The sequence below is a fragment of the Epinephelus lanceolatus genome, chromosome 23, assembly GCF_041903045.1.
Source record: "Epinephelus lanceolatus isolate andai-2023 chromosome 23, ASM4190304v1, whole genome shotgun sequence".
Lineage (NCBI taxonomy): Eukaryota > Metazoa > Chordata > Actinopteri > Perciformes > Serranidae > Epinephelus > Epinephelus lanceolatus.
Genome location: NC_135756.1, coordinates 2,014,263 through 2,032,964, shown reverse-complemented (window position 1 = coordinate 2,032,964; position 18,702 = coordinate 2,014,263). Strand labels below are relative to the sequence as shown.

At 43.3% G+C, this 18,702-nt stretch overlaps 2 protein-coding genes across 3 annotated transcripts in view; one reads left to right on the top strand and one right to left on the bottom strand.

Annotated features, from left to right (window-relative positions):
- The window catches only part of LOC117249267 (plexin-B2-like), a 266,340-nt gene that overhangs the window by 115,919 nt on the left and 131,719 nt on the right, over window positions 1-18,702 (top strand). For both annotated transcript variants that reach the window (XM_033614805.2, XM_033614804.2), the window contains exon 3: window positions 2,370-2,422. The gene's annotated coding sequence lies outside the window, so the exon portion shown is untranslated. The remainder of the gene's footprint in view (window positions 1-2,369; window positions 2,423-18,702) is intronic.
- Window positions 1-18,702, bottom strand: part of ncaph2 (non-SMC condensin II complex, subunit H2) — a 302,512-nt gene that overhangs the window by 172,586 nt on the left and 111,224 nt on the right. The window lies entirely within an intron of this gene.

The window sequence follows — 18,702 nt, the reverse complement described above, 5'->3', positions numbered from 1 at the left end:
GATGATAAACTGATCAGCTTTAGATTATTGGTCTGTTGGTCAGATAAAACAAACCATTTAAAGGGAAACGAGACAGCAAGACATGTTTCACTATTTTCTGACTGCTGATTAACAAAATCATTAATTGAAGAACCAAGAAAATATTGGGCAAATTAACTGATAATCAAAATAATTACTAGTACACATTTCTTTTGTGTGCACATTTGATTTCTGCACCTGATAATCTTTATCATTTATATTTGGTTTGCACTCTTTCCCTCTTTGTTTGGCAGCTGCTGCACAACAACTTTCCCTGAGGACAAATAAAGTTTTATCTTATCTTAAATGCTCACATTTATGTAGATGCATTAACGATCAGCCCGTCTCCATCATGATGTCCGTTACTCGTTACTTGACTTGATTGCAGAAGAAAAGAGTCACTGAACCTGCAACAAGAACTTTAATCTGTGACTTAAATACCCACTTTACATATTTAGCACTTTAAATATCCCGTTAAAATCACTTCACAGCATTTTGATATTAAATCCAAAGCAGTAAACGTTTTTATAGACGCTTCAGAAATCATCATTATTTTTTTACAGGCGGACTCCTGGTTGTATTTCAGAGCCCCACCCTGTTAACACCACCCACACACACACACACTGTGTCAGCCCGACAGCAGAGCTGACAAATGTCTTTTTAAACTCTTCTATGTTTTTAGTGACAATATAAAAACCATCCGCCCCCTCTGTGTTAAACTTCAGTGACTGTGGGAAAACTCAGAGAAGAAGAAAGCAGATGGACTCAGAACTGTTAAACGTATGAAAAGCAACAAGTTGTGCAATAAAATATGTGCTACGGTGGCCCCCGAGGGTCACAGTCAGATTTCTCTTTGTGTTTTCCCTCACAACTTATTTTGAGTTCTCTTGCAATACATTTTTCACTCCCTGGCAACATCATCGTGTTGTCTCAGGCGCCCTGGCGTGAAGTTACACATTTCAGCTGTGGACGGACGGCCCAGCTTGTTTTAGTTTACTCTCACTAATAATTATATAACACTGCTTATTGATCAGCTGATCATACTGGGTACAGACATGTGGCTGAGAGGGAACAAAAGAAGGAACATATTTTGGGAGCCTCGCCGTGACCCCTGGGGGACTCCGTACAGTCCCTCTCAGAGCTGTCACCTGGTTTTGACCTGTAATCCGAGTGCAACCCTCGAGTCATTCCTTCAGGATTCAGCACAACTAATTAGATTACAATTTTGAGGTACTTTTACTTTACTTGAGTACTTGTAATTTATGCCACTTTATACTTCTACTGCACCACATTTTGGAAGCCAGTATTTTACTTTCCAGTGCACTAAACTTTTATTTGATATTAGTTGGTTTTGCAGATATAAATCCTCTTATATATTATCTATTAGTGTAGATTAAGAAACCAGCAGCTTATCCAGTAATATAATACATATAATTCTTAAACGGGTCATGGTGCATAATTAGAACTTTTACCTTTGGCACTGTAAATACATTTTGTGCTAATACTTCTGTACTTTTATTTTGAAAGTTTGAATGCAGGATGTTTACATGTACCAGAGTATTTGTACACTGTTGTATTACGACTTTAAGTCTCTAGCTCCTTTTACACTGCCAGATTTTCGGCTAATATTGGGCCGTTTTGCCGGCGAGCTGCGAGCGTTTAGACACACAGAGCCGGATTGGCGAGTTGATCCGAGGTGCCCAATTTTCCTCCTCGTAGGGTAGACATATTGGTGGAACCCTTTTAGTTTAAACAGACCGAGACGGCCTTCCACAACGGGAGGGGCTGTTGATGACTTGTGGGAGGAGCTGTTGATGACGCCGCACGTGCGAGCCACTGGCGGTGGATAAACAGGAAACAGCTGATAGCAGGAATTAGCGAGCAGCTAGTAGCAAGAGGGAAACACAAACCTGACAGACACTGTAAAGATGAGCAACTGGGGAGACAAGGAATTGCGCGCCCTCCTTGTCCTCGCAAACGAAGAGGCCATTAACCGTCAGATGACGGGGACGGTGAAGAACAGGCCGACTTACAAGAGAATCGCCGAAGGACTGACCAGCCGCGGCTTCCCTCCCACGTCATTGGTTACGTCACACGCTGAGCTACACGTTTTGTTACTTGCTCACGCCCCCCATTGCCCCGAAAAAGGCACATTCTGTATAAACAAAAGTAGGTAGGCGGCATTTTGCTGCACTCCCCGATTTTGTTTTTATACTGCCAATGCTGAAAAAAGACTGATTGGGCTTTCCTGCAAATTTGCACAACTCCTGTTTAAAAAGGGCTACTGATTACTTCCTGTGTCACTGACCCAAACTGGTTTTTAATAACCTGTGTCATGTTTTGTGTTTCAGGAGAGTGAGGCGTTTGATGTCATCAGAGATCAACAGGTGTGAACACTGATCAGGTGAGAGAGAGTCACAGCGACTTTTATAATGAAATCTAACTTCCACCTCTGAAAACAAACAAAATACTTTTTCCTTTGAAAGTATTTTCTCCTCGTCCATCTTCCCTCTCTTCGACTCTTTTCACACAGTATTCAGATCATTTTCCGTCCTCCCCTCCCCCGCTGTCATTAGAAACCATTGTGGGTTCCCATGAACGCCATTGGCTGTTTATTTTGGCAGCTGCAGCTTCTTCTGTGGTTTTTGTGTGTGTGTGTGTGTGTGTGTGTGGGTGTGTGTGTGGGGGGGGGGTTTAGGGGTTAATTGGAGGCTTCAGGCCGTTTTTTAAGTGATGAATTGTTGGTGAGACCCTGCTGCCCCTCGTACACACACTCTGCTCACATATCAGCCAATTACTGACACTCTACTCACACACACACACACACACACACACCTCTCCGTGTCTTATTATACCGCTCCTCTCCTTCTGTTTGACCTCCATGAAGCTGTGATACACAAACACAATGTTGTTCTGAAGCTGTGGTACAATGATGACAGTGGGCTCAAACACACGCTGCACGGAGACAGAAGAACTTTACGACCTGTTTTATCCAAGGAAATATGTTCTTACTGCGTGGTCTAACACACACACACACACACACACACACACACACACAGATGGAGGCTATAACTCATGTAGGATGAGGAGTTATGAAGTGTTGTTGATGTCAGCCCTTTTTTCATTGTGTGTTTATTGAGGCTTTGTCACCAGATGAAGGGTGTGGTCACAGTTTGGTGTGTTTGTGTCGTGACCACGCCCAGCTGAGACGGCGCTCTGTGCATAGTCAGTGCCACGGTGCATTGCTGCTGGGAAAAACCAGCATGTGTATACCAGTGGTTATCAGGGTGAACTGCATCATTAGACTGTGTGAAGTTTGACTTTAGGAAGGTGAAATATTCCATCGTCTCTCTGTGTCAGTCTGTGTCTCCTCTCTACATTGGGGTCTGTGAACGCAGCACAGGTGCAGCAGTTTGTGGAGTTTAAGTTGAGGCGTGGTTTGGATAATTGATCAGTCGATCTGCTCAGAGCTGATCAGATGGATGGATGAGAGGAGCGGCTGCTGCAGAGGCCAGTGAAGGCAACATGTTATGCCTCCGTGCCAGCAAGAGCCGTGGCTGTCACATTCTTGTCAACACATTGTCTCAAGAACACGTCAAGGAAATTTCTTTAGTTTTGGCACAAATGTCCACTAGTACTCAGCGATGAACTGATAAGTTTTAGTTGCTCATTGGTCAAAGGTCAAGGTCACTGTGACCTTGTCTGTCTCATTCTTGTGAAAACAATATCTCAAAACGCTTGAGAGACTTTCTTCAAATTTGGCACAAAGGTTGACTTGGACTCGAGGATGAATTGATTAGATTTTGGTGGTCAAAAGGCAAAGGTCACTGTGACCTTGCATCTCTCTCATTGTCATAAACGCAAGTCTCAAGAATGCCTTGAGGGACTTTCTTCAAATTTGGCACAAAGGTTAACTTGGACTCAACAATGAACTGATTGGACTTTGGTGGTCAAAGGTCAAGGTCATTGTGACCTTGCATCTGTCTCATTCTCGTTCACAAGATATCTTAAAAACACCTTTAGGGACTTTCTTCAAATTTGGCACAAACGTCCACTTGGACTGAAGAGTAAGCTGATTAGAACTTTGTGGTCAAAGGTCAGTGTGACCTCACAAAACATGTTTTTGTCCATAACTGAATAATTCATTCACTAATTCTGACCAAACTTGACACAAATGTCTAACAGGATAAAATAATGAAGGTCAAAAGGTCAAAGGTCAGCTTGACTGTGACATCATCATGTTTTAACGTCATATCTCAGGAACAGAAGGGGAGACATTTGGTCAGATACTGAATTGGTGACTCTAATCTTGAAACTGTGCTGATTGTATAGATCTTCTGTGTGTGAAGCATCCATGTTTTCACTGACATGGATGGAGACTGTCAGAGACACTGGACTGGTGGGCGGAGTCATACAACCACAGGGTGGACTGGTGGGCGGAGTCATACAGCCACAGGGTGGACTGGTGGGCGGAGTCATACAACCACAGGGTGGACTGGTGGGCGGAGTCATACAACCACAGGGTGGTAACTCTGATTAGAACCAGGATAATAATCAGTAGTTTCACTGTCACTGTGTTCTGCTGCTCCGTCTGTGTTCAGAGTAGTTCTGCTGCTCCGAGAGTGTGAAGTAATGAATAACTGAACAGTCCAGCTCCAAAACTATAGAATCAAAACATGGCGGCAGATGTTGATAATGTGGTCGGCCGCCACAAATAAATGAACGTATGCAAATCCCTCAACCCTGCAGAGTTTGTCAGGTTTAGGAGATGTTACGACGTCGTTGCTTTTCAGAGCAGGAGGCCGTCATGTGTCCTCCCATGTTAACCTCAGTCAGCTGCACTGTAAAGATGTATGTACAGTATCTGTTGTGTCTTTTTCCCTTTTTGTGATTTCATAAGTTTAAGGTTTTTACATCAGTGTGTACTTCTGACGTCAAACTGCTGTAACACTGCGTCCACCTTCAGTCTTTGGTTCACACACACAGGAAGATAGAGTTTGAACAAACAGATTACCTACTGTGGTAATGGTTGTAACACCTCAGTGTGTGTCGCTGCCTGCAGACGGGCTGCAGGGTTATTTTGCCTATTTAAGGCTTTTCTGTCTCAGTAAACAGAGTTTATTGTCTCATTCTTTTAGCGAGGAAACATTGAATATTTAGAGACCAGCTGAAGTTTAAACATGTTATTTAGTAAAATCAGCACTTGGAGTCAGAATGTGTGTCTGTGGCTCTTCACACACTCTCACTCACCCAGATGAAACCCCCCAGTGTGACCAGTGGATCTAACTGGTCTCTGTGATCTGCCTCTGTCTGCCAGCTCACATAAAAGCGTATCACTGCAGTGTGTGTGTGTGTGTGTGTGTTTCCTCCACTTCCCCTCCTGTCTTCCATCCATCACTGCTTCCCTCCATGTTCTCAGTTCTCCTCCTCTGTCGAGTGTTTTAATAGTTCCTCTTGTTCCCATAAACGGCTTCATTTTCTCAGCCTTCCCAGGAGCTTGTACCTTGTCACTCTCAAATCTTATGAAAGCAAATACAGCGGCCTGTATGTGTGTGTGGGAGTGTTTTTAAGATCTCACTCTCTCAGGGTCAGATCATTCATCCCTCGCTCATATTAAAGGTGTACCGACTGCGTCTGAGAAGTCTCGCTCAGCTCAGTCTGATTACTGTTTCCACGGTTGGATTTGCTTTTTATTGTCAGCAGCTTCAGTGTGTTTTTCCCCTGAACAAATAATTCAGACTGCAGTCCTATAAACTCAGAGATGTTCCTTTGTCCACGTTCAACCCTCAACCTCAATGTAATTACAAGGCTCCACCAGAAATCTGAAATCTGATCTGAAAACTAAACCCAAAAAATTAAATATAACTCAGCAGGGCTGTACTCTGGAGGTTTGAGACTTGGACTTGAGTCAACACTCGACTGGGACCTGACTGCTCTGTGACGGGGCTCTGGAAAGACTTAAATCAACTTGAGACTGAAAAGTGAAACATTCAGATCTCAAGTTTTGACCTGAGACTTTACACAGAGAGACACGCCTCGAGTACTTAGTCTCAGTTATATCAGAACATCTCAGGGACACGGAAGACTTGCAACTGACTTGCATTTTGCATGTGAAGTCTTGTGACTTGAACCTCAAGCCTGAAAGATGTAGAACTTGATGTGAGACTTGTTTTAGCAAGACCTGAGACTTGACATGGACATGTTTCAATTGGTTTGAGACTTGCTTTGACAGACATGATATTTGACTTGTCCCCACTGACTTGGGACTTGACTTGAGACTTTAGATGTTTAGCCCAGACTTGGACTTCTTGTAATTCACTTAGGAATATCTTTCTAAGACTTGATATTATGTTTGGACTTGGTTGAATTAAGACTTGTCTGAAATGACTCGGGACTTGATTTCACAATTATTTTGTCAAAACTCGACTCAGACTTAAGTTACCAAAATGAGGACATGACACTCGCTTGGGACCTGACTGCTCTACAACTCCATAAAGACTTGATTCGACTTGAGACTTCAAGTGAAAACATTCAGGTCTCAAGTTCTGACCTGGGACAGCACTATGCAGAGACGCACACCTCGAGTGTTTAACTAGACAAAAGCATTAAAAAAAAACTTGGTCTCAGCTATATCATCAGCTATATCATCTCAGGGACACGAAAGACTTGCAACTGACTTGCATTTTGCTTATGAAGACTTGTGACTCGACCCACAAAGCCCAGAGGATGTGGAACTTGATGTAAGACTTGTTTTAGCAAAACCTGAGACTTGACATGTTTTGATACGTTTAAGACTTGCCTCGACTTAATATTTGACTTGTCCTCACTGACTTGGGACTTGACATGAGACTAAACAAGTTTAGCCCAGACTTGGACTTCTTTTGTTTAACTTGGGAATTGCTTTGATGAGACTTGATATTTTGTTTGGACTTGTCTTAACTAACTCGGGGCTTGATTTCAGAATTGCTTTGCAAAGACTCGAGTCAGACGTAGGCCACAAATATACCTGGATTTAAGACTAGGGAACAGACTCGGCACTTGTTTTTGACTTGATAATTTCCCCAAGTCCTCTGTAGTCACTCTCAGATGTGATCAGTGGATGAATGTGAGGAAAAATCATTTTTTTCCTGCATTTATTTGGTTTCACAAGTTTTTATCAGCTTTATTAACTAGAGGCGACCGCACAGACACTCGGAGATGAACTCAAGTCTGTTCTTTAAATACTGAACTTGGGAACAAACTCGAGTTCTCGGGTCCAGAAAACATCGACAGCGACTCTCTGAGAGCTTCAGACAGAGTCAGAGACTGATTCATCACAGGTTCTTCATTTCAGCTCGAACCTCAACATGTCTGCTGCTGGAGGTACATTGTGTGTGTGTGTGTGTGTGTGTGTGTGTGGCTGTGTGTGTGTGTGTGTGTGTGTGTGTGTGTGTGTGTGTGTGTGGCTGTGTGTGTGTGTGTGTGTGTGTGTGTGTGGCTGTTGTGTTTGGATTTTGTCCCAGAAATGTGTTTCACTGCATGAAATGTGAGGTGTGTGGGTTTGACTGGACTCCATTTTTGTCCACACACACACACACACACACACACACACACACACACACACACACAGCCACACACACACACACACACACACAGACACACACACACACACACACACACACACACAGATGGCAAACATCTCGCCAGACCTGACAAAACTCGGTGTGTGTTCGTCTTTGTCGTCAAATCTCCTGAATCATTAATACACAACCTTAATGATCCAGAGAGGAAAGAAGGATGAAAGGAAGGAATGTTGGACGGAAGAAAGGTTTAAAGGAGAAAGAAAGGATGGGAGAGAGGATTAAAGACAGAGAGGATGGATGAATGGGGCATAGAAGGGAGAAAGAAAGAAGAGAGGATGGAAAAAGAAAGGAAGGAAGGGTTAAAGGAGAAAGGAAGGATGAGAGAACGGAAGGAAGGAATGATAAAAGGAAGGACTTAAGGGAGAATGGAAGGATGGAAGGGTAGAAAGAATGATCTAAGGAGGGAAGATGAAACAAAGAAAGGAAGGAATGATGGAAGGATGGATGGGAGGAAGGAAAAAGAAAAAACATTGGAAGGAGGGATGGAAAGGAGGGTTGAAGGAAGGAAAGAAGGATGGAAGTGCAGGAGGAATAAAGGAAGGAAGGGTGAATGGAAAGAGGAAAGAAAGGAATGATAGAAGGGAGAAAGGAGGGATGAAAGGAAGGGTGGAAGTTAACATGAAAGAGGATGGAAGGAAGAAAGGAACAATGTCAGGAAGGAAGGAAGGCAGGACTGGTGAAAATACAGAAGAGGGGATGGAAGGAAAGTGGGGATTAAAGGAAGGAGTGATGGAACAAAAGGATGAAGGAAAGGAGTGTTGGACTGAAAAATGACAAATGGGACACAGAGGAAGGAGAACGATGGAAAGAAAGAAAGAATTTAAAATGGATGGAAGGAATCCAGACGGGATGAAAGCAGCGAAGAAAAGAAGAGAAGAAGAAAAGAAAGAATTCACCAGTCTGAGGGAAAGAAAAGGAGGAAAAAGTGAGAGTTGATGAGTCGAAGCAGCAGAAACTTTTATCAGCTGCCAAATGTTCAGTGTGTGTGTGTGTGTGTGTGTGTGTGTGTGTGTGTGTGTGTGTGTGTGTTTCAGTGTGTGTGGTGACGGTGAATAGTTTCAGGATCTTTGCCAGTGTTTTAGTGTGTGTGTGTGTGTGTGTGTGTGTGTGTAAATGGATGCTGGTGTGTGTGTGTTGCCCAGCAGAGTGTGTGTCTGGTCTCTTCGCTGTGGCTCAAAGCTTTACACTCTTTTCTTCTCAGTTCTGGGGCCGCACCAACGAAGAAGAAAAAGTTTCTCTGCTCTTTGTTTCGCTTCCTTTTTGTCTCTGAATGTTTGTAGTTGTGTCTCTTCCTCTCCATCGGGTCCGTTTGTATCTCTTCTTCTTCTTTGTGAGAAGCGTCACTCGTCACAAAGCGCCACTCAGTCGTGGACTTCCCACATCGACACATCACCTCTGGAACTCTTTCGCAGTATTGACTCCCTTTCCACTTTCAAGTCCCGTCTGAAGACACATCTTTTCAAGCTGGCATATTCAGGCTGATTTTAACGTGACACCAATTTCAGAGCTGAGTGTGATGATGGAGCTCAGACAGGTAGGGTGGGGCCTGGTTATTGAGGGCTTTGTATGTTAGGAGGAGGATTTTGAAGTGGATTTACGGGGGGATGGGGAGCCAGTGGAGCTTATGGAGAACGGGGATGATGTGGTCACGGGTGCGAGAGTGGGTGAGTAGCCGATGTGTTTAATGTGCTGGTCGAAAGAGAGGGATTGATCCAAAATGACGCCAAGATTTGGGATGTGAGGGGAGGTGGATACTGTCGCGCCATCGGTGTTGAGGGTGAAGTTATGGGTGGATTTGGTGAGTGCTTTTGGTCCAATGATGATAATTTCAGATCCGTCGTAGTTTTTATTGGAGGAAGTTGGTTTGAAGCCAGGATGTTATTTTAGTGATGCAGTTTGTCAGGGTTGAGCGGGTGGCAATGGATATCATCGGCGAAGCAGTGGAACTGGAGACCATGATGGCGGATTATGTGACCAAGCGGGAACAGGTACAGCATGAAGAGGAGGGGACCGAGAATTGAACCCTGGGGGACACCTTGGGGGATTTGCAGTTATTGATGGAGATGAACTGAAGTCTGTCAGAGAGATATGATGATAAGGTAATATAATATCGTTGGTGGTAGAGCCTGTTAGTTCTACACATGTAGAACTAACAGGCTCCGTGACGTCTCCAGCCGCCATGTCAAAAGTTTGCTGCGTCACAAAGATGGCGGCTGTTGAGGGTGAGAAGTGTCCAGTTTTGAGTGTGTCAGTGGTTCAGTGCACTATCCTGCACTATGCAGTGTGCACTCAAAATATTTAGTACAGTCTGAGATCTGAGACATAGTGATAGTAAAATATGAAAAATAAAAATGCCAAAATACACTCGAGTGGAGCTTCAAGAGTTTCTGGGAAAGTTGTACCCAGCAGTTGATTTCAGCAGCTTCAGAGTATGATGCTCAACAGCGACAGAGATCTGTTGATAAAGTTGTGTTAAACATTGTCACCTCATTTAATTCAGACGAATCTGACAGCAAACACCAGAACAGGAAATGTGCAGTATTTCAGTGTTGAAGAAAAGATGAGCTCAGTGTTTAGTTTTATTTCCTCTGAGTTTAATGTAGCACAAAGAGCAGGAACACTTTTCCATCACGGTAAGTTTTTTTCTCCCAACTTGTTCCAGAGAAACATTAAAGTCATCAGACGCAGCATCTGAATGATCTGTTGTGTTACAGCAGTGAAGAGACGATTGTTGCTCCTGACAGCGTCCTCCTCTCTTACTTAACTCGTATGTGACCTGTAGGGATCCATCAGCCTGTCATCATTAATTATCACTTCATCATTCATGTCCACAGTAATAGTGTCCACCGCTGTGTGGGCGGAGCCACTCTCATCTTCCTCTTTGAAGGTTTGCTCTGCAGGATTGATGGTAAGTGTTTGTAAAAACACTCAGCAGCTAAAGTGGGAATAAAAATCAGCCTCAGATTCACTCTTGTTTGACGTTTCTCCTCAATATAGTTGTTTTTTGTCAGTGCTGCTCTCAGTCTGATGCAGCTGTGGATGAAGCACCTGAAAACCTCACTTCAGCAAAAGTACGGATTTCTTACCAGGAAATGACTCTGGTAGAAGTTAAAATCACCTGTTCGAATATTACTTTAAGTATTTGATATTAACTGCACTTATGTATCAAGAGTAATTTAATTATATTAAATGTAATGAAGTATTCAAAATAAAAGTACAAGTCTTCTTCACATGAACACCACCTTAAAAATCGAGTGTACATTACACTTTGAGAAAAACAAGGTCTTCTTCACAGCTCAAAGGATTTAAAGAACAAAATTCAGGCTTTCCGTTTCTCCCACTCCGTCATTCGTCCGTCCCCCCTAAACTTTTGGCTTCTCAGCTACTGGCGACTGGCTTACTGTTTAATTATCTATGTAGGTCTGTCTTAAAACGTTATTAATTCTGTACACTGCTGGACCTGGGTAATTAATTTCGTTCCCTCGTGTTTTTTTACCTTTTGGCAAGACAAACTGAGTCTTGAACCATGAACCCTTCCTCTCACTTTCTTTCCTCCCTTCCTTCCCTAACTTGTAGTAAGTAACTCAGATCCTGAGGTGGTCGTTTAGGAAAATCCTGCAGCATATAGCTTCTAGGGGTGTGTCATATTATATTGTCACAAACTGGCTCAGAGTACACATGAGGCTTGATTTGTTATATATGATCATTCTGGTTTGTGACTTGTAGTTTGTTAACACTTTTGAGTAGTACACTTTAAAGTGTTTTGGTATTAGCATGGTGATTGAGACTTTTGGGAGTATCACACAAGGATTTTTGTTTGTTTAGTTCTTTGTGTGGTTCATTTTTGTGGATGCTGGAAGGGAGCAGCATTTGTTTCCCCCTTTCTTTGATTGCAAACCAATGTGTTTGGAAAATTGAAAAACACAAGTACTGGTGCATGTAACTGGTGAATACAGCCACATTAGTTTGAAGAGCCACGCACCTCTCTGTAGGCTGAAGTGGTTGATCTCAACAGGAGATCAACCAGTTTGTTGTTTTCACTTAGTGTGGCGGAGAATGTGGTTGAAGACATTGTCTTGGGAGCATTTCCCTGGTTTCCTGAAGGTCGCCAGTTTCTGGTTGCCTTTTGGGTTCCAGTGGAACCAGGGCATAAGTACCCACCACCAGTATCTGTCCGAAGACTAGGTTTGAGATTAATTAGCTGTGACCAGTTAGATAGAGCTGGGGAGCCTGAGCTCTGTGGTTATTTGATTTCACCATTGCACATGTTCCTGTGAACTTGTTTTTGTGGGTTTGTAATCTTAAATTGTGGCCAGTTTTGCTGAATAAATGTCCCTTGTCTGGTCTTGATGGTAAGTTGCACTATCAACTGTTTGAGCCTGGCATGCTGCAAGATGGCTAGGCATGTGGTAGAATTTGATTTGGTTGGTAAACAGTGGCAGTGAGTAAATGGTTGAAAAATTTGTTGTTCGTATCTGCAAATTGGTAGCTTGGCCTGCTAATTTTGGTGATAAGTGCTACAGATCATGCTTTGTTTGGTTTTGCATGTGAGCTTTGTTGTAGCTTGGTTCTCTTTGTGTGCGTCTTGGGACGACTTGGTTGGCTAATGAGCCTTTTGTTTAGAGTAACCTTTGGGTATGCTACTTTGGTTAAGCACTTACGTAATACCAGTTCAGTGTGCTTTGAGAAGCTGTAATTCTGAATAGGCAGAGCATCCTGACCTGTGCTTTGTCTGGTTGCAGGCCACCTTGTAAGAATGTGATGAGCTTTGTTGCTCATTCTGAGAGCAATATTTTGATGTGTACTTTGGGTTGTGGGTTTAACAATCTCCTGCTGACTCTACCTCACTGCTTTGTACCCACGTTACTGAATTCCTGCAAGATACAAATCTGCATTCTGAGGTGGGTATTGTTCCAAACGTTTTCCATAAGTCTTTGGTTCTGTTGTGACCCTTTTCCCATGCAATAGCTTATGATGCCAGTAAATTTCTCATTCTTAAATTGCTCCTCTGGATCCAAGGTTTCTGGGTGAGGGATTTGATCTGGCCCCCTTTGATCCCTTTTTGTCACAAACTGGCTCAGAGTATGTGACAAGAAGGGAGTCCACACAAAAGATTTACTTAAAACAAGCCAAATTTATTAAACTAAAATTAACTTAATAATCAATGGAGTGTGTAGATCAGTAAAGTCAGTCATGAAAGCCATGCATGGGTGAGTGTCAGGTGTTCTGTGGAGGTGTTGAAGGTGCAAACCAAAACCAAAGATGCTCAGTGGATGTCAGCTGAAAGGAAGGGAGAGACCAAGTGAACAGATTAGGCAGCTTTTATAGCTTGGAAGCCCAGGTGAGCCTAATCAAGGTAACGACCCTCCCATGTCAGCCAGCTGCCTGATGAGACTGGCTGAAACATTCTCAAAGACATTGGGAGGGGTGTCACAATATCGTTCAGGATAATTCTGCTCTGATTTTTGATATGATATGTTCTGGGCACGTCCAGCTGGTAGGAGGCCCCGGGCAGACCCGGAACACACTGGAGGGATTATATATCTCATCTGGCCTGGGAACACCTCGGGCTCCTCCTCTCTGATTCTGTCAGAAACCTTTGGTGATGTAAACCTACGTGAATAAACTCCATATGTGTGGCTGTTGATTTATAGATCCCAGGGGACGTTTTTTTTGTATTTGGGAGCTGTTTAAATGTGTTGAACTATTAATATTGTGACAGAATCTGAATCTCACTCTGAGTTACTGTTGTTGTTCACAAGTTAGTCACAAGTAGTTACTGATTTACTGTGTTTTTAAATTAATAATAATTTTACTAATTACTCATATTTTTAAGAATATCATAGTTGCAAAAATACCCTGAAATGTCCTGATATTATTTTAGGGCCATATTATGGAGGCCTATTAGCTGTAATGTTTTCCTGAGGTTAAAGGGATAGTGCACCCAAAAATGTAAATTCAGCCATTATCTACTCACCCATATGCCGAGGGAGGCTCAGGTGAAGTTTTAGAGTCCTCACATCACTTGCAGAGATCCAAGGGGAGAGGAGGTAGCAACACAACTCCACCTAATGGAGGCTGACGGCGCCCCAGATTCAAACGTCCAAAAACACATCATTGAAACCACAAAATATCTCCATACTGCTCGTCCGTAGTGATCCAAGTGTCCTGAAGCCCCGACATAAAAAGTTGTTTGGAAAAACCTCATTTGAACTCTGTTTTTAGCCTCATTGTAGCCTGTAGCTCTGACTGCCTCTCTGGGCACTCTAAAACTTCACCTGAGCCTCCCTCGGCATATGGGTGAGTAGATAATGGCTGAATTTTCAGTTTTGGCTGCACTATCCCTTTAATATAAATGTGTCTGAGCAGCTGTGTTTCTTTTCTCCTTTTATTCTGCATTGAATGGCGGCCCCCGTTGGCCCCCGTTGGCCCCCGTTGGCCCCCGTCGGCCCGTGCACCCTGAGACGTGGACTTTTTGGACGTCACTGAATGTGTTTATTGTGAACTCGTGCTCACGGTCGTCTCTTTGTTGTTACCAGCCGACTGTTTCATTCCTTTGATTCCTTTCTTTTTTTTTCTGATCAGAGAAGTGGCTGAGTCAGCGATACCTGCAGCTCATTTTCATTATACATGAACTTTAAAATGCTGCAGAGAAGAAGTGAGGAGGAGGAGGAGGAGGAGGAAGGAGGGAAAGTAGTGAAGCAGACTCTGTAGGCTGTCTGCTACACTGAAGCTTTTATGGACAACAGCGGGAACCGTCTTTGCCTCTGATGGCTTTAACAGCTTCCTTCACTCCATTCTCCTGACTTCTTACTGCTAAAATGGACTGTGTGTGTGTGTGCGTGTGTGTGTGTGTGTGTGAGCAGGTTAACGTGTTTGACATATGTTGGAGGTCTGGGTGCAGCTTTACTGACTCACAGTGATACAGTCGGGACAAGTGTCCTCTCTCCTGCTCACACACACACACACACACACACACACACACACACACACACACACACACACACACACACGTGTTTTGTGACTGTGTGTCTTTAATCTTCATGAATTGGATCGTGACATACTTATTACATTACATCCACATCTCAGGGAACTTTGAAGTGTCTTAAAAATAGGATTAAATGGTTCAACAGACTGTGTTGTGTGAAAGTTAATCCTGTGTTGAGAAGCTTCATTATTGACCCTGGAATCAAAGTTTGAAGGAATGTTTTCGGCACAAAGTCCTCGTCATCTGTCGGCCTCACACGTTGTTCCTGACCTGTGACTTGGTTCTGACTGCTTTAGGTTCTTGTGTAGATGTTGGTGCGTGTTCATTTGTTTAGGTTTGGCTTCCTTGTCTGAGTGTGTGTCAGGTGATGCAGCAGTGTGGCGTCTGGGATGTAAATTTAGTTTGAGTTTAGCTTTATGGTTAAAAAGCAAAGTGAAAGTTTCATCTCCAGCTGTTTTCCTCCTCTAATCTTCACTACTGATGACTCAAGTTTAAAAAGTCTTTTATTTTTTACCACTGTCTTTATTTATCTGAGCGCGTTCAGGACTTCTTCTTCTTCTTTTTGGATATAAGTCAAAATGTGTCAGTCCTGTGATAGTCTGGTGACCTGTCCAGGGTGAACCCTGCTTCTCACCCAGCTGAAGATAGGCTCCACCCCCAACGACCCCTAACAGGATAAGCAGATATATAAATTAATGTGTAGGTTGACAAAAAAGTTCTTGGTCAACACTTGAGTGAAGTTTCATCTCCACCGGGCCGTTGCTGGAAACAGCATGTGTGCAGTCTGTGTTGTGGTGGTTGACAGTCGTCTGTTGATGTTAGCGGACTCCATATTTTAGCTAACGTTGGCTAATGTTGCACTCTGTTAGCGCATTAGAGATAAGAAACTACGCATAATGTAAAATTTGTCCCAAGTCCTTTAAACAGAAATCAGTCCACAGGCTGGTCGAGGCAAATGAGAAAGTGAAGGGAAACTCTCGTTTTTGAATTACATTCCACCTCTTCACTAACCTGGAAATCCAGATGCCCCGCCCCTAGCACATTCAGATTTGCACTGCACGGGGATCTGGCCCCGATGAATCGCCTGTCGGACCAATCAGATCAGTCTATCAGACAGAGCGTGTCAGATAGACTGGGCGGGCGTAACATGATGATGACAGTAGCTATGTTTCCATCCAAAAGTGATTTGAATCATTGGGAAATGCGTATTAAAAGAAATACGAATCCTGTGTGTTTCCATTAAATGTACGGACTTTGGTGAAAACTACGAACTCGCGCGAGTTTTCTGCAGAACCGGAAACAAAACAAGTCTCGCATTCTTCTTCTTCTACGTTTTCTGGCGGTTGGCAACCAGCTTGTAAATGCTTTACCGCCTTCCCGACCCGGAGTGTGGATATCACCATGGAGAGAGGTGCGCTACGTCAGACTTAATTCGAACATAACTGTTTCCATCCCCCGTTATGCGGATCAGCATTTTTTCGAATCAACCAAAACCCGGCTAAAGCGAGCGTATTTTAGTTTGTGCGAATCAGGGGATTTTAATTCGAATTTTGGCGTTTCCATCATAATTTTCCAATGCGATACTTCTAGATGTGCATCTAAACAGGCTGATGGAAACATGGCTAGTGCTGCGAAAAGTAAACAGCCAAGATGGCAGCTGGTGAAGGACTGCGTCCATTCAGTTTAGCTTTGGAAGAAACACTAAGCCAACTACACTTATCTTTCTCCTTGAGAGAGGAACAGAAGACTGCCCTAGAAGCCTTCACTTCCAGGAAAGACGTTTTTGCCGTTTTGCCGTCGGGATACGGCAAAAATATAATATATCAGTTAGCCCCACTGGTCGGCAAACACATGGGGCTTAGTGCAATGAATACGTCACCTTGTTTTTTGCTGTGATTGGCCATCGTGCTATCCAACTGCGTGCGGCGGCATTTAATATGCCTCAGTTAGTGCCGCCCCTTGGGTAGGAAGGGTGTATCGGTGAGGGCCAGACTCAAAATCTTTCTAGATTTGAGTCTGGATTTCCAGGCTACCTGTTCACTGACTGGTACTAATCCAAATTTTTTTCTCTTTTAGCTTCTGAACTGTGCAGATGTTTTTTTTCTCTTTTTAAATCATTATGAACTGAATATGTTGAGTCGGACAGAATAAACAGTTTGAAGAAGTTTGTCACTGCAGGGAAAAACTTTTCTGTCTTAGCAGCAGAAAGACACAGATACTGAAAAGAAACCGTGTAGTTGTGCTGAAGTTGGCTCACAGGACATCTGATGTCAGGGTGCACGTTTAAACTCAGGATCCAGGGCGCAGTTTTAACACTTAATGTCGACATGGTGGGTGAGCAGGGCTAAGGTGGTTATTGGATGATTTTTTGTCTATAAATAAAAAGAAAGAATTAAAGATGTTACAGCTCTGCATAGTGATAGTGTTCGGAGGGAAAAGAGAGTCACAGGCCTGAAGGGCGGAGTTATATAATCTTAGTTGAGTGGTCTGTGATGCAGGTGGGTGGAGACTTGTGATGTAACAAATGCTTTTGAAGCAGAGAAACCAGAGATAAAGGACTGTTGCATTTGTTTAAGAGGTAGAAAACCTACAAATACCAGAATGCACTGCTCTACACCGGACCAAGAAACGCTCCTATTGGTGGGGGACGTAATGCAAGTTGCTCGTCTGAAAAAAAAATGGCGTCTGGTGACACACAGTCTGGGGTTACAGTTAAACAGAGAGATAAAACGTGTTCCTGAGAACATTTGAGGAGATGACTCAGAAACTTGATTTATATTCGAACAGCTCTGCTTAGTTTTACTGTTTTTCCTCTACCTTTGTTTTCACTGTGCAGGAAACAGTATGGTGTCACTTCCTGTTCACACACTCTCATATTACAGCCAGACAGTACACTAAAATATATTTCTGAAAACATTTCAGGTGAGAAATAAGGAATACAGTAACAGAGTGTTGGTTTATATTTGGGCGTCTCTCTCTTTGGATTGGCCTCTGTATGTTTGTGTCCATGTTGGCAACATACAAACATGTGGTTTGAGCAACAGCTGAGCGATGAGCAGGGAGATCTGAGCACTGGTTTGATGGAGGGAAGTTTACCACAGGTCATTAACACACACTGCCCTCCATGTTGTGATACAGAGCTGGTTGAAAATCAGCAGAGTGTGGAAAACTTCTGATGACACTTTCTGCTGTTTCATAAATGACACGAGTTCAGTTGATTGGAAAAAGAGTTAACTGATGATAGTTAGTTGTAGCAACATGATTCTTATGTTATACACACACACACACACACACACACACACACACATACACACACACAGTCTGCAGGATGAGCACTCTGTTTGATCACCATGGAGTTTCTTTGTGGCCTCGCCAGAGTCGTGAGGAGTTTAAAGTTTATACAGCAGTGTCAGAATTAATGAAGCAGGATGTCACAGCACGGAGAGAGCGCACGCACACACACACACACACACACACACACACACACACACACACACAAAGACAGCCATGTAATGAAGGAGCACAGAGTGAAGTGACATGAAAAGCGTTGGGATAATTACAAACACACACGTCTGTCTGTCAGCTCTGTGCTCGTCCTTTCAGACGACTTCCTCACTCCTGCAGTGTGTGTGTGTGTGTGTGTGTGTGTTCATGAGTTCAACTCATCTACATGTATGTGTGTGTGTGTGTGTGTGTGTGTGTGTGTGAGATGCAGTTGTGGCCCGTGACAAACAAGTGTTTCGTCTTTTCATCAGGAAGCGTGAATGCCGGCAGCGTGTGGTGTGTGTTCTCTCTTTTCTCTCCTCATTCAGATATTCTTGGGAAGCATCTGGAGGATTTAATGGGAGAATAAAATTATTCTCTAAAGATTATCTTCCCTCAGAGCTACGTTACTCTGTGTGTGACTGTGTGTGTGTGTGAACAACAACGTACTTCTTCTTTTCAACTATTCAAACATTTTCCAGAAGCTTCAGGAAGGATTGAGTTCGATAATGAAACTATTTTCTAAAGATGTTTTTTCTTTCTGCAGCCCCCTATCTGTCTCCTCCTCACCCCCGTATTCGCTACAGGCTG